Here is a 13,400-nt window from a genome sequence, read left to right as displayed (position 1 = left end):
GGCCCTTGGTTTGCCGAGCAGCTCTTGACTCGCTGTGTGACTTGGACAAATTACTTAATCACTCTGTGACTCAGTTTTTAAGAAAATACATAAAATGTGGATAATAGAATAGCGTCGCCCGCCTAGGATTGCTGTGATCAAGTGAGTCAATACGTGCAGTGGATCGAGTGGCTTTGTCTCACAGCACTTACCTGTGTTTGCTATCGTTGTTGTTGCTGGTGCATTGATGCAGGAAGGGTTTGCCCTTAAATCGCCACCCACATTAGCCAGGTGTGACCCAGACCTTCAGAAACCTGTGCTGTCCCATATGGTGGCCTCTAAGCCGCACGTGGCTATTTTAATTTTAATTAATTAAAAATTCAGTTTCTTAGTTGCACTAGCTACATTGTCAAGTGCTCAGTAGCCACCCGCGGCAAGTGGCTATCATATCGGGCAGTGCAGATACGGAACACTCTGTCATTGCCGAGAGTTCGATTGGACAGCGCTCCTCCAGACAAATGGAAATGCAATTTTTGTCTCCCTTGAGACTTTGCTTCAGTAATGTTTCTTGCTGTGTCAGAGTAAAGAGCAATGCCTCATCCCTTTATGTATCAGACCAGCAGATGGATCTTCTGCTGCCTTTTACCCGTCCCACTCGTGCTTTGGAATTTATGAATGGGAGGCATCGTCCTTTCGCCGTGGTTAATGCACAGAGCTGCCTCCTGTCAGTCACCGTGGTGCTTCTCTTAATGTCTAGATTGTCTGTGGTAAGTAGCAGAGAAGACATTGCCGTGCCTCAGTGTCCAGTATGAAAATAAACACTGGCATGTTTTATTAAATTTCTCTTCAGGGCTGCCCGGGGTCCTGTTAATGGCTAAAGATATTTTTGTATCTTATTATTTAACTGCCTATAATTTTTGTTATTGTTAGCTGCCATTGAGTTGGCCCCACACTCATGGTGACCCCATCAACAATGGAGGGCAACGCCGCGCCATTCTGTGCCATCTCCATGGTCGATTGCAGATCGGACCGTTGTGATCCACAGGGCTTTCACTGGCTGATTTTTGAAAGTAGACCACCAGGCCTTTCTTCCCAGTCTATCTTAGTATGGAAGCTTTACTGAACCCTGTTCAGCATCATAGCAACACACAAGCCTCCGCGGGCAGATAGGTGGTGATTGCACACTTGGTGCTTTGGCAGGAATTGAACCTGGATCTCCCACATGGAAGGCAAGAATTCTACCACTGAACCAACTCCTCATACGCTAGCCCATTAAAAAAATTTTTTTTTCTCTTCTTTTTAAATCAACCATTTGTAACCAAGGATGTTAGCCACAACCCACTCTGCAATCCCTTTCAGGGCCTTTGGCTATGTGAAGCCTTCATGGTGGGCTAAAATGACTTTACCGTCAACTCTTTGGTCCCGTTTGTGTTGCGGGTCACAGAGTTGCCTTCTGTTTTAACTTCAGAGGCTATGCATGCTACTTTGTGTATCCAGTTTCTTTCTCTAAACCAGCATTGTCCAAGATTACTCGTGCCTGATTTCTTTGGGTTGGTTTGTCTTTTTCATAAAATTGTTTCCCACTCACTCAGCACCGTAGTTCCTGGCTTTGGGCTTTTTTTAAATAATGTCCCCATCAACAATTCTCCTTCCTGCCTTATAGCAGGTTACGCCTCTTGAACCTTAATTCAGCCATTTGAGTAGCTGCTCATGGAAGGCTGTGTTATCAGAAATTTGTATGTGCACACTTTTTCACCCCGCTCCTGAGCCCCCCAACGCAAATCGTGCGCTTACTGTTACAATGCAGGATTTCTCCACCAGTGATCCTGCTTTACATTTCACATGTGGGTGCCCTTTGGAGAACCACGATGGGATTATTACTCCTTCGACAGTCTGAGTATGGTGAACAGGAGCTTTGCCACACTGGGTGTAATGGGAGTTTAGAGTTGAGTGTCTCCTCAGGGCCACTTTCCAGCAGCCTGCCAGAGACAACTCGCTGGGTTGTCTGCTTGACTTGGAATGCTTGACAGCCTTCTGCAAAGATAACACGTTTCAGTGACAGCTTTCAGCTCTGTATCACCAATGACAGGTCTTAGACGGGTATAGGGTTCACTCAGTGCAAGTTGATTCATGACCTTGGTCTTCCAGAAGCTGATTATCAATCTCTGTCACTCTGCTGACGTCCTAGAGTGATCTGCAACTTGTTGCGTATCTGAGTTCATGCACCTGATTTTAGAGACACGGAAGCATCTGTCTTCAGGGATTTAAGAAGTGCAGCTTTCTGAGAAGCAGAAATAAATCCTCGTTACTTCTCAAGCTGTACTTATTACCGTAAAATTCATGACATAATACTGTGTGGGCTAGTATTGCAAAATATGGATTCTCCAGAAGGGGTTTTGATAACCATAAGTAATCTGAAACAAGAATGTGGAATCGTATACTTATTCTCTTGAAAGAGTTTCTGCCTCTGGTAATTTGGGAACTTGGGCACACATATCAACTTGTTTTTTTTTTTTTTATCCCAAACAGAGAAACTTTTTTCTCTTAAATAAAGGGGTTGTCTCTGTAGATCTTAAAATGCCAAATGAATTACTAAGTTCTCTAGTTCGTTGGAGAAATGAAGATTTTGTTGCTCTGTATAGGATGTCTGGATCCTGTAAATTTAACTGACCAGCACACACAGAGTTCAGTTAAAGGCGGGATGTGGTAATTCCCACACGGCAACCTGGATAATTGCAGTTTAGAAAAAAACAAGACATACCACGATAGTACAGTTTGCAAGATGTTACCGTTGGAAGAAAGTGGGCAAAGGGTTCTTTCTGTATGATTACTTACAACTGCACATGGATCTACAATTACCACAAAATAAAGTTTGAATTAAATGAAAACATAAGCCACAAGGTATATCTCTGCTGCCAGCATTCATTTTACATCCATCTTGCAGACCTAGATGAAGAAAACGCTTCTTTTCCTTAAATCATTAATCTTAAAACAATGCATATTTTTCTTGTCCCCAAAGTCTTCCTTGAACCTTCTGCTTTCAGAAAATATATCCAGGAGGAAGCATTTATTTTTTCCGATGAAAATTTACAGGTTACTTACCTGTAACATAGACTCTGTCTTTTGGACATTAAAATATGGATACAGAAAGTTAATATTGAAAATGGCCTATTACATACAGACGGGTAACTTTCCCATAAAATAGTCTTAGTCTTCATATCTGTCTTAACACCCTGAGAGTGCTATATATCCAATCCTGTGTAATCAGTAGAGCGACTTGGTCGTACCCACTCTAGTTCTTGAGCATTGTCTAAAATATCTTTGCAAGACAGATAGCATCTCCCTGCTTCCTGAGGAGCCTTAACTTTCTATTATGCCAGTTCTCATTTGATTTCATCTAAAGTTATTTCCCTTTCTTTCATTTTTTGTAGAATGAAAAGATAATGCATTCATAAAGAACATTTCGAGATAATCTTGCAGCTCCTGGCATTAGCTTCTAGCTAAGTGATCAGGATTTAAGACTAGCTGGCTGCTCCTGATGTATGCTAATAAGCCTTGGTCTCCTATGAATTTTAACTATTTACTGGCTTTCTGTTTTCTTAATTACTTTTTCTTATATCCCATACGAAGAACAAACGGTGAATGTGCCTGCTGTAGTAGACATTAGGTTAGTTCCATTTCCCCATTTTATATTGGTTTGCTGTATTTTTTCTTTGCCTATATTCTTTCCTGGAGTCTGAGTGTCATGGTGGTTAAGAGTTCGGTTACTAACAAAAAGGTCAGCAGTTGGAATCCACCAGCCGCTCCTTGGAAACCCTATGGGGGCAGTTCTACTCTGTCCGATAGGATCACTACGAGTTGGAATTGATTTGACGTCAATGGGTTTGGTTTTGGTTATATTCTGTCCTATTTATCTGCGTATGCCACAGTTCCTGGCGCGGAAACACTTAAGAAATAGTTTAAGTTACTAAGAAGATAAATGGCAGGTAAAAGTAGGTATAGGTAAGTCGGTGAGGAATCAATTCACTCTTCTCTCCTGAGCCACTTCTCTGAGAACATGACGCAGGCTTGGTGTCCGAGGAGGGCATGGCTCTCCTGCTGTTCCTGGACACGGGGTAAAGGCCCAAGGCCAAACAAACGTCTACTTAGAAAGGTGGCCTGCAATTCTGTTGTTCATGGCAATGCACAGTCCCAGCTAACCACTGCCTCTGTGCCCCAAGGAGTCTGTGCTGATCCATGGCTGATAGAGAGAGAAACTGATGCAGAGCCTTACCTCGAGCCATCAACAACTGCCATTATGTGCGCCTTAAGGAGTCCCTGGTACAATATTTGTCCTTTTGTTCCAGAGACTTCTGGTTTTTTGTGTGTGTTCTTTTTTTTTTTTTTAATTGTACTTTAGATGAAGGTTTACAGAACAAACTATTTTCTCATTAAACAGTTAGTACACACATTGTTCTATGACATTGGTTAACAACCCCATGACATGTCAACACTCTCCCTTCTCAACCCTGGGTTCCCTGTTACTAGCTTTCCTGTTCCCTCCTGCTTTCCAGTTGCTGCCCCAGGGCTGGTGTGCCCTGTTAGTCTTGTTTTGTTCCATGGGCCTGTTCAGTCTTTGGCTGAAGGGTGAACCTCAGGAGTGACCTCATTACCAAGCTGAGAGGGTGCCCAGGGGTCATACTCTCAGGGTTTCTCCAGTCTCTGTAAGGCCAGCAAGTCTTGTCTTTCTTTTGGAGTTAGAGTTTTGTTCTACATTTTTCTCCAGCTTTGTCCAGGAACCTTTACTGTGATCCCTGTCGGAGCAGTCAGTGGTGTTAGCCAGTCACCATCTTGTTCTAGACTCAGTCTGGTGGAGGCCGTGGTAGATGTGGTCCATTAGTCCTTTGGACTAATCTTTCCCTTGTATCTTTAGTTTTCTTCATTCTTCCTTGCTCCCAAAGGGGCAAGACCAGTACAGCATCCTAGATGTCTGCTCACAGGCTTTTAAGACCCCAGAGGCTACTCACCAAAGTAGAATGTAGAACATATTCCTTATGAACTATATTATGCCACCTGAGCTAGATATTCCCCGAGATCATGGTCCCCACAGCCCTCAGCCCAGCAGTTTGGTCCTTCAGGGAGTTTGGATGTGTCAAGCTACCATGACCTTTCCTTGTACAGGTTGTGCTGGCTTCCCCAGTATTGTGTACTGTCTTACCCTTCACCAAAGTTTTCACTTATATATTGTCTATTAAGTGTTTTTTCCATCCCCACCTCCCATCTTGTAACCATCAAGGATTGTTCCTTTTTTGTGTGTAAACCTTTTCATGAGCATTTACAGTAGTGGTCTCATATAATGTTTGTCCATTTCTGATTGACTTATTTCACTCAGCATGATGTCCTACAGATTCATCCATGTTACAAGATGCTTCACAGATTCATTGTTGTTCTTTAGCATTGCGTGAAACTCCATTGTGTGTATGTACCACAATTTCTTTATCCATTCGTCTGTTGATGGGCATTTAGGTTGTTTCCATCTTTTTGCTATTGTAAACAGTGCTGCAGTGAACATGGGTGTGCATGTCTGTCCATGTGAAGACTCTTAATTCTCTATCATATATTCCCAGGACTGGGATTGCTGCTTCATATAGTATTTCTATTTCTAGCTTTCAAAGGAAGCGCCATATCATTTTCCGAAATGGTTGTGCCATTTTGCATTCCCACGAGCACTGCATAAGAGCTGCAGTCTCCCCGCAGCCTCTCCAACATCTGTTATTTCCTGTTTTATTGATTTGTGCCAGTAATGCTGGGGTGAGATGGTATCTCATTGTGGTTTTGATTTGCATTTCTCTAATGGCTAGAGATCGTGAGCATTTTCTTGTGTGTCTGCTGGCTACCTGAATGTCATCTTTGGTGAAGTGTTTCTTCATTTCTATTGCCCATTTTTTAACTGGATTATTTGTCTTTTTGTTGTAGAGGTGTTGGATTTTCTTATAGATTATAGAGCTTAGACCTTTGTCTGATTTGTAAGAGCCAAAAGTTTTTTCCCAGTCTGTAGGTTCTCTTTTTACTCTTTTGGTGAAGTCTTTGATGAGCATATAAGTGTTTAATTTTTAGAAGATCCCAGTTATCTAGCTTTTCCTCTGGAGCTTGTGCATTGTTGGTTGTGGTTTTTATCCTGTTAATGCTGTATATGAGGGCCTCTAGCATTGATCCTATTTTTTCCTCTATGAACTTCGTGGTTTTTGGCTTTATATTTAGGTCTTTGATCCATTTTGAGTTAGTTTTTGTATACAGTGTGAGGTAGGAGTCCTGTTTCATTTTTTTGCAGGTGAACATCCAGTTTTGCCAGCACTATTTGTTAAAAAGACTGACTTTTCCCCATCTGATGGACTTTAGGCCCTTGTCGAAGATCAGGTGACCATAGGTGGATGAATTTACATCTGGGTTCTCAATTCTGTTCCATTGCTTAATGTATCTGTTGTTGTACCAGTACCAGGCTGTTTTGACTACCATAGCTGTATAGTAGGTTCTGAGGTCAGGTAGCTTGATTCCTTCTACTTTATTCTTCTTCTTCAGTAGTGCTTTACTTATCCAGGGCCTCTTCCCTTTCCATATAAAGTTAATGATTAGTTTTTCCATCTCTTCAAAGAATGTTGTTGACATTTGGATCGGGATTGCATTGTATTTGTAAATTGCATTCAGTAGAATTGTCATTTTCACAGTGTTGAGTCTACCTATCCATGAGCATGGTATGTTTTCCCACTTATGTAGGTCTCTTTTGGTTTCTTGCAGTAGTGTTTTGTAGTTTTCTTTGTATAGGCCTTTTACATCCCTGGTTGGATTTATTCCCAAGTATTTAATTTTTTTAGGGGCTATTATAAATGGCAGCACTTAACCACTACGCCACTGGGTCGCTATGAGTCAGAATTGACTCGACGGCACTAGGTATTATAAATGGTATTGTTTTCCTGATATTCTTTTCATCGCTCTCTTTATTGGTGTTTAGGAATCCAACTGATATTTGTATGTTTATCTTGTATCCTGCAACTTTGCTGGATCTTTCCATTAGTTCCAATAGTTTTCTCATGGGGTCTCTTGGGTTTTTTTTTATGTATAGTGTCATATCATCCGCAAATAGGGGCAGTTTAACTTCTTCATTACCAATTTGGAGGCCCTATATTTCTGTTTCTTGCCTTATTGCTTTAGCTAGGACTTCCAACACAGTGTTAAATAGGAGTGGTGATAAAAGGCATCCTTGTCTTGTTCCTGTTCTAAAGAGGAATGTTTTCAGCCTTTCTGCATTAAGAATGATGTTGACCATTGGTTTTGCATATATGCCCTTTATTAGGTTGAGAAATTTTCCTTCTATACCTATTTTATTGAGAGTTTTTATCAGAAATTGTTGTTGGACTTCGTTGAATGCCTTTTCTGCATCAATTGAGATGATCATAGGATTCTTTTCTTTCTTTTTATTTATGTGGTGGGTTATGTTGATTGATTTTCAAATGTTGAACCATCCTTGCATACCTGGTATGAATCCTACTTGGTCATGGTATATTATTTTTTTGATATGCTGCTGAATTCTATTGGCTAGAGTTTTGTTGAGAATTTTTGCATCTGGGGACTTCTTAAGGCACATATAATGGCAGTTGATGATGACTCTAGGACTATTATAAGAACTCAAGAAAAGGTTTAAACAGAAAAAAAAGCATTCTTTGGTGGTTACAAGGGTGAGGAGGGAGGGGAATTCACTAGTTAGTAGACAGGGATCAACTTCAGTGAAGGGAACGACAACACACAATACAGGGGGAAAAATTTTTAAAAGAAGAAAAAAAGTAACTTATTAAAATAGTAAGGCATAAACACTGGTCAGAATTATAAAATCTCATTATTTTTAAAGCAAGTACCAAATTTAAAACAAGATTAAAAAATATTAATTAAAAAAAAGTGCCTGAGTGACCTAGGTGCCTACTTGGCTGCTCACCTCAAGGCTGGAGGTTCAGGTCCACCCAGAGATGATCTACTTCTGAAAGATCAGCCACTGACAACCCTATCAGAGTTCTGCTTTGACACACATGGAGCCACCTGGAGTCATGGTCAACTCAAAGGCAGCTGGCGTGTTTTTAAGGGGTTTTCAATTCCCTTCTTCACGACGCTTGTTTTCCTCCTAAATTCATGGACTTTAACGCTTAGTTCCCACTCCAGATGTGATGCCATGGTACTAACATGGCTGCCCAAATGTCACATGCATGTATAAGCCTTTAGTGGTCATGAGATTGGAAAGGAAGCTTCTAGGAAATTTGTGTGTATATTTGTCTTCATACCATTCTAACCATTTGGGCTTTCTGTTCTATTTGTCTTTCTCCATGTCCCTCTCTGTGAGCTTGTACTTTTTCCCTGCTTCCTTCCCTCTCCCATTCCCCCTTGTGTCTCTCCTTGAATTTACTCTCTCCTGTGGCATGTCTCTGTCTCTCAGTCTTTTTGTGTCTGGTTTACTCCCTGCTCCTGGTGCTGGCTCCACTTTCCCCCTTCTTTCTGTTTTCCTTCCTTAGAGCTGACCACAAAAGAGAACTGAAGCACAAAAAGTGTTTTGATTTATTACATATATGGAATAGAGAACTTAGTGTTGATAGTGATAACCTGAGCTTTTTCTCATTTCAGTAAAAGCTCTCTTATCCCTGATGTTGGAGTGGGAGGGCCTGGATAGGTAAGGTACATAAATAGTTCCTCAAAGATATTTTCTTAGGATTTCCAAACTCACTTTATACCAAACCATTGCCTTTATTTATTTTTTCCAACACCCCACTCCCCTACCTCAATTCTTAGTAGTTGTCAGCCGCTGCCAAGTCGGCACAGACTCGTGGTGACCGTTGCACTGCCTACACCATCTTCATGATGATTGGTACGTTTGAGTCCATTGTTAATGGCCATTATGTTAGTCCATCTCATTGACACAATCTCTCACCTTCACAGCCCTTCAACTTTACCAACCACGATATCCTTCTCCAGCGATTGGTTCCCCCTGATGATAGGTCCAAAGTAATTTAGTGAGTTGAAATCTCAGACAATATTGTATGATTCTTAGGGTTTTCACTGGCTAATTTTCAGAAATAGATTGCGAAGCCTTTCTTCCTAGACTGTGTTAGTCTGGAAACTCCACTGAAACCTGTTTACCATAGGTGACCCTCCTGGTATTTGAAATACGAGAGGCATAGCTTCCAGCATCATGGCAACACGTAAGCCACCACAGCATGACAAACTGACAGCCAGATGGTAGGAATGATCCTTAATAGATATAAATATGGGGCATCACAGACAGGCCAGGTGAGGGCATCACTCCTGGGTCCTGGTTTATTTTGAGCTGAGTTTTGTTTTGTTACTAATGAATTGGTCATTTCCCTTACAAAGAGGCTGCCAAGCTCTTGATTAAAGTAAAAATTTCAGCCAAGGAGACAGATGTTTAGAAACATCTAGGTGTTTAGCATCATTTCCATTGAGAACGTCCAACCCCAACTTTGTAATAACCTAGGGCATCTCTCATTAACTCCAGATTGCACAAAAAAGTAAATTAAGTTTAAAAAGAAAAGTTCACCCTTTTGGGGCATGCTAAGTCTGGGTTAACAAGCTCAGCTGTTAACCAAAAGGCTGAAAATTTGAGTCTACTCAGGAGCCTTGGAAGAAAGCCCTGGCAATCTACTTCCCAAAAACCAGCCATTGAAAACCCTATGGAGCACAGTCCTGCTCTGACACACGTGGGATCGTTATGAGTTGGAATCAACTTGGTGACAACTGGAAGGAAAAAAAAAAGTATGCTTTGGCTCTTCACCTCTTAAGTGTTTGTCTTCCAAAGGTCCAAATTCTTTGGTTCATTCATCTAGTTCATTCGAGTTCATTCAGTCTTATCTGAACCCTGGAATTCCAGTTGGAGCTATTTCACTGGGGTCTCCCTTTGTCTACACAAACTGCAAGCTCTGTTTTCTGTCTTTTAAGCTCCGTTTCTGTTCTGTTATCCCCACCACCCCAGCCCTTGCATTCAGGTTTCTGGGTAGGCAGAAGCTTCATTTACCAGTTTTCTGAACTTTGAAGTTTATTTTGAAGGGTCCCCCTTTGTTTAGGGCATAGAACCCTCTGCCAGACTGTTATTTGTCGTGTCTCAGGTGGTTAAAGGGACAGCTAGTGCCACTTGTTCACCTTGCTCAGTTCAGCAGTGAGCTCACGGAGACCCAGGACAGTCTGAAGACTTGACAGCCCTTGGATAGCTGAGGCTGCTCTCACTCAACGTGTTCAGCGTCTCTTTTCTGGACTTGCTGCCCTAACATAACCTAAGTTTCTGCCAGCCACTGTTGCCTACCTCCTACTCCATACAGCCCAAAGGAGCGGTCTCTCCCTCTTTCTTCCTCATTATCTCTCTTGGGTGTATGAGGGACTTCCCATTTCTCTTGGGATAAAGATAAGCTACTCACTGTCTTCTTATTCTCTAGACTTCTTGTGTCACTAAACCCGAAAGCTTGTTGGACTCAGGGTTAAGAAATCCTGAATTTGAACCTCCTCCCTGCTTCTTTGTAGTAGTTAACAGCTACAGCTGCTAACCAAAAGGTGAGTAGTTCAAATCCATCAGTTGCTCCTTGGAAACTCTATGGGGCAGTTCTACTCTGTCCTATAGGGTCGCTATGAGTCGATATTGACTTGATGGCAACGGGCTTGGTTCGGTTTGGCACCTGCTTCTACTGCTTCTGACATTCTGCTTGGATTCCCTCTCGGTCCGTATTAGCCATTTAAAGACCAGAAGGGCTAGTTGATGGATTTTCTGCCTCCCACCCTATCTTGTTGTTTCCCAGTCTTCAGCTCTTTGCCCGTTACCTTCCTAATTTTCACCTTACCCAGATGCTGCTGTTACTACTTTTGTTTTTAAGTTCGAATTAAGATTCATTATTTATTGTTATTTTAGTAGTATTCACTTATTCTTTTTATTTCAATTGGCTAACTTTATTTTAATTAAATGAACTGATTTTAAAAGAAGATTTATCAACACCATAAATGGAAAAACCAGTGCTGTTTGACAGTACTTGACTGACTGTTAAAAAATATGTGTATCCTGTGAGAGTAAATCAGAGTTATGGAAGTTAATAAATTCTAGCTCAGTGCTTACTCCTGGGTGAAAGGGCGCGTGAAGGAGTATCAGGGAGATGTAGCACCAAACTAAGATTTTCTCTTCCTTGATGTGGTCGAAAGGACTGAAATAATCAAGAAAAGGAAACCCCTTTCTTACTCTGCTTTAACAAATTTAAAGCATCTGCCCAGCAATTACCACCTCCTCCCGTGTGGCATTTGGGACATAACTGTCCTTGCTGTTGTCCCTACCTAATGACACTTACTATTCTACGGAATGACGGTATTGCATTAAGATGGCTCCACCTGAAAACAGAGTTATACCTGTGTGGTCGCCCGTCTGCGCTGCACACCAGCTCCGCCCACGTCACTAGAAATGAGCTGGATAATAGCAGCCATTGAGTGAGTGCTCACTGCGTTTCTGGCACTGTGTTAAGTACTTTCTGTGTGTGGTTTCCTTCAGGAGTCAAAATAGCCTCACAAAGTAGACACTGTTATTATCCCCGTTTAAACAGGACTGGAAACTGGGGCAGGAGGAAGTCGGGTCACCCGCTCAAGGGCGCTTTACTGTTAAGTGACAGGACAGGATTTCAACCCAGGTCTGGCCATCTCTCAAGCTCCTGCTCACAGACATTCTGGGTCTGTGGTTACCACCTTCATTCAGCCCATTCTGCTTTAAAACAGCAGGGCTAGATGCAGTCATCAGAAATTTGGTCCATGATGGCCGGGAAAGTTCTTGCTTTCCTGTTTCCTATGTAAACACAAATTTAAGCGTTTTCAGAAGGGGGATGCGTGCGTGTGCTCCAGTGAGAGAGACTGTGAAATGAAAAACGAGATTAATGCTTCAGATTGTACAGCTTCCTAATTATGCTTTTAATTATTCATATAAAACAAGGAAAATGACCCCTGACAGAGACATAAATGATTTAGGTAAAATCAAATATTTATAAGATGCTGCTGAGTCCCTGGGTACATTGTAACAGATGCACTCAAAACGCTCTGCCTTCGTCCTTCTGATGCAAAATGTTATGTGTGGAATTTATAGCAGGCTGAGAGCAATCAGCAGTGTTTAAGACATGGCAGAGCTAATTCCTACATGTTTTGACATTGGAACTAAAAGTATATGCTTGGTATAATTGTAATATTTTAACTTCCAAAATAGGGGTCACCAAATGACAACCCCACTGCTTGTTTTTACATACTTAAATGTTTGAAGAAAAAAGAATTAAAAGAATAATATTTCCATTATATCAAATTCAAATTTCCACATCTGTAAATAAAGCTTTATTGGAACACAGCCTCTCCCATTTGTTTGTATGCTATCGATGAGTGTTTCTGGGCTACAAAGGCTGGGTTGAATAGCTGCAACAGAAACCATATGGCCCACAAAGCCAAAAAATATTTACTGTTTGGTCCTCTGCAGGATGCTTGCTGACCCCTGTTCTGAAATAATGACTAAAAAATAAATAAATAAATGTGGAACAATGCCGTGTTGTCTTTAATTGCCATAAGAAACACTTAAATCATTTTATCACTTAATTCACTGTGCCGCTAATTGAAAGCTCGTTGTATATTTTTCAAAGTTGGTAAAAAAAACTGCCTTTTGAATGCAATAAAAAAGGATTTACACGAGCAAGATTCCTTCACTCCTTTATAAAGAAAAGTGCTGAAACTAATTGCACTGTTTTAGATGTGGGTCGTTAGTCTAGTCCTTATCTTTTATGGAAACCTAATTTTTATGTGGGATTTCCGCCCAAGCTCTAACTGGGATCTCTTCAGGAAGAAGGTACAGTGAGGGGATCTGAGCACTTTCCCATGGCTTACTCAGCGTGGCTTTTGATCACAACCATTCAGTGTATTTTTTTATACATACTTAGCAGTCAATAAGTATTTGTTGAATAAATGAATGAATGAGTTCAGCCACTTCAGAGAACATAAACCAGGGACTGCAGCACTTGTAAAACAGAATCTATTTTTTAGGCATTTTAACAACTACTTTTGTTATTTATTTTTTTTTTTTGAAAAAGAGTTTTTCCTTCTGCTAGTGGAAAGCTAAGTTATTGGTTCTCAGTTTCTCTTTCCCAGGTTCCAACTCACAGCCACCCTATAGGATAGAGTAGGACGGCCCCATAGGGTTTCCAAGGGATGGCTGGTGGATTTGAACTGCTGACCTTTTTGGTTGGCAGCGGAACGCCTAACCCTCGAGCCACCAGGGCTTCTTTCAAAGGAGAGGGATGTGTTTTTGAAATTTCGGGTTTGAATTGGCTGAGGTTCCCTGTGCTGTGGATGTGTTCTATTGGTGAGCTAAGAGAAATTTCCCCATGCTTAAA

At 41.3% G+C, this 13,400-nt stretch overlaps 1 protein-coding gene across 3 annotated transcripts in view; it reads left to right on the top strand.

The window, feature by feature from the left end:
• The window catches only part of PTPRG (protein tyrosine phosphatase receptor type G), an 822,569-nt gene that overhangs the window by 471,391 nt on the left and 337,778 nt on the right, over window positions 1-13,400 (top strand). The gene's annotated exons all lie outside the window — the stretch shown is intronic.

This window comes from Loxodonta africana, chromosome 22 (assembly GCF_030014295.1).
Source record: "Loxodonta africana isolate mLoxAfr1 chromosome 22, mLoxAfr1.hap2, whole genome shotgun sequence".
Classification (NCBI taxonomy): Eukaryota; Metazoa; Chordata; class Mammalia; order Proboscidea; family Elephantidae; genus Loxodonta; species Loxodonta africana.
Note: the sequence above shows the minus strand (reverse complement) of the source record. Positions and strands in the feature narration are given on the sequence as shown.